The sequence below is a fragment of the Nycticebus coucang genome, chromosome 1 (assembly GCF_027406575.1).
Source record: "Nycticebus coucang isolate mNycCou1 chromosome 1, mNycCou1.pri, whole genome shotgun sequence".
Taxonomy (NCBI): Eukaryota; Metazoa; Chordata; class Mammalia; order Primates; family Lorisidae; genus Nycticebus; species Nycticebus coucang.
The window spans coordinates 167925842-167928880 of NC_069780.1; the positions used below are offsets into that span (position 1 = coordinate 167925842).

Genomic DNA, 3039 nt, shown 5'->3' on the forward strand with positions numbered 1-3039 from the left:
AAGCTCCTAGCAGTTTTCCCAACTGATGTGACTAACTCTGCCCCCATCATTCTCCACCACATTCCCTGATCATTTGCTCATAGAACTTTCTAATAATTGCAGTCCTCTCATTTATTTATTTCTCCCGGGATATTATTCTGTTTCCCCTAATAGATGTAAGGTTGTGAGGACAACCTTACGACAAACCTTAAATAAGGACAACCTTATTTTGATCAGCCCCTAGCCTGTTGCCACCATGCAGTAGGTAGTTAATAAATATTTGCTGAACAGCTGAATTCCTTAAATTATTTGGCCCCTTGTCTTTGATGACTTTACAAAAGCTTGTGCTCTCTCCTTTAAGATCTGACTCTGAAAGCAGGGCGCAGTGGCTAACACCTGTAATACTAGCACTCTGGGAGGATCAGGCAGGTAGATTGCTTGAGCTCAAGAGTTCGAGAGCATGGGCAGTGCCTGTGGCTCAGTGAGTAGGGTGCCAACCCTATATACTGAGGGTGGGGGGGTTCAAATCCAGCCTTGGGCAAAACTGCAAAAAAAAAAAATAGCTGGGCGTCGTGGTGGGCGCCTGTAATCCCACTTACTCAGGAGGCTGAGACAAGAGAATTGCCTAAGCCGAAGAGCTGGAGGTTGCTGTGAGCTATGACGGGACAGCACTCCACTGAGGGCGACAAAATGAGACTCTGTCTCTTAAAAAAAAAAAAAAAAAAAGGAGTTCAAGACCAGCCTGAGAAAGCAAGATCCTGTTTCTACTAAAAATAGAAAAAACTGAGGCAAGAGGATTGCTTGAGCACGGCACTCTACCCAGGGCGACAGCTTAAGACTCTGCCTCAATAAATAAATAAAGAAAGAAAGAATTCCCTCTGCATATTTGCATCAGCTTCTTGAAAAGAGTATGTTCCAACCAGAATCTAATATACCGTGAGAATTTCTCAGCATCAAATGATTAATGGGAAACAATGGAAAATTATATTGCTATGGCCGATTGGCTCTTTGTAAGTCGAGTTGTGGCTTCTATATGTTACTGTCCAGCCAAGTCACTAACAGAAACATATTTTGGATTTTTTTCACTATTTTTGACTTTTTATTTGTTTTTATTTTTTAATTTTTTTAATTGTTAGGATAGAGTTTATTGAGACGGAGAAATATTGATAAGCATGATGAGCAAAAGAGGGTGAACAGAACAGAGGGCTTGTCCAATTTCCAGAACAAAGGCTAAAGGATATAAAGGATGATATTTTTCTTTTTAGGAAAACATTTTGTAGAAACCAAGCATTGTGGCCTGCACTTGGAATCCTAGCTACTCAAGAGGCTTTAGGTAGGAAGATTGCTTGAGCCCAGGATCAGCCTGGACTACATATCAAGACCTCACTTTAAAAAAAAAACAGAGAATTGGGCGACGCCTGTGGCTCAGTGAGTAGGGCCCCATATGCCGAGGGTGGCGGGTTCAAACCCAGCCCCGGCCAAACTGCAACCAAAAAATAGCCGGGCGTTGTGGCGGGCGCCTCAGAGTAGTCCCAGCTGCTCGGGAGGCTGAGGCAAGAGAATCGCGTAAGCCCAAGAGTAGAGGTTGCTGTGAGCCGTGTGACGCCACGGCACTCTACCCGAGGGCGGTACAGTGAGACTCTGTCTCTACAAAAAAAAAACAAAAAAAAAAAAAACAGAGAATGAAACATTTTGTGCAAATGTACATTTTGAAACTAGATACAGGAAAGCAAACTTTTTCTTTCAAAAAAAGTATATATAATTAGTACCTGCTCATTTCCCTTTGTTATGTATCCTAATGGGTATTATTTAGGTAATAACTCATTGATACTTGTATGTATAGACTTTGATAAGAAACAGCATACAAAGTTCTTTATCCATATTATTTTATTTCCCAATAACCTGGTGAGTATTGTTATCTTTGCTTACAATTAAGCAGACCAAAATACAGAGCAATTAAGTGACTTGCCCCAAACCACCTTGGACATCAGTAACAGATAAAGAACTCACGCTTTCACAAGCTCAGTCAATCATTATGAGGTCTTATTGATATGATTTTTCTGAAACATTTGAGTTGATAGAAGAGAAAGTGCTATTCACATGTCACTTTGTTAATTTTTTCATTTTTTAATCTATATGCAGTATTTGTGTATATTCTTGAAGTACACATGGTATTTTGTTCCAGGCATAGAATATGTAATGTTTGAACCCTTATCGCCACTAAACTCCTGATAACAAATTTCTACTTTGACTTGTAAATAAATCGGCTAAGGTAAGCCTCGCATTGGATAGCAAGCTTCTGAATAATGGGAAGTTAGAGTTTTTTGTAGTTCATAAGCATGATGATTGGGTTTTCATGCGCATGCGTGAGATATGCCTCCCGCAAATCTTGTTATGACGTCAGCACATTACCCGTCTGACATGAAAAAAAAAAGGAGGGGGGGAAGTCAGCAGCTTTTATTTTAAAGATTTGTGAAACCCCATGATAAGAAAGCCCATGTGATAGATGTGAAGTTTTCCTGTACCCCAGGCTGGTCACTCAGCTGTCTCCCTTCCTCCCTCTCTGGGTAACTGCAGGATGAAGAGACTGAGCCCATGTGGCGTCATCACAACACGATGACCCTGGGATGGAGAATATAACCCTTGGCCCTGTTGAAACGGCCTTTCTTTTTCAGGGCCATGAACAAACTAACTTGCTACACTTTACAGTTGAACAGACGGGGTAAGAAATAAGGAGGAGGCCGGTGCCAGGGTGGCTTCGCGGGCTTGCGACCTGTGCAGCCACAGAGCACCCCTGCTCAAAAAAGCCTGTGCTCGGTTAACGTTCTGCACTTCCCATCTTGAAATACGTAGTAAATTATCAAACTCACGTTTCTATTTGGTACTGAGCCTACAAATTATGTAGCCGGTTCTACTTAGTACCTTAGTGCCTACTTAGCCTCAGAGAAAGTGATCTGGGCAGGTCAGAGCACTACCAGATTTTAGGTTTCCCAGAAGAGCTTGGGGATAGGCCAACAGAGGGCTGGACAGATCCGAAAAGAGCATGGGGCTGGGACTTGA

At 42.1% G+C, this 3039-nt stretch overlaps 1 non-coding gene across 1 annotated transcript; it reads left to right on the top strand.

The window, feature by feature from the left end:
- The first annotated feature begins 2297 nt into the window (after positions 1-2297).
- On the top strand, positions 2298-2401 carry LOC128593466 (small nucleolar RNA U13). The gene has a single exon (XR_008382361.1). It is a non-coding gene; the product is annotated as a small nucleolar RNA U13 (small nucleolar RNA).
- Positions 2402-3039: the final 638 nt, after the last annotated feature.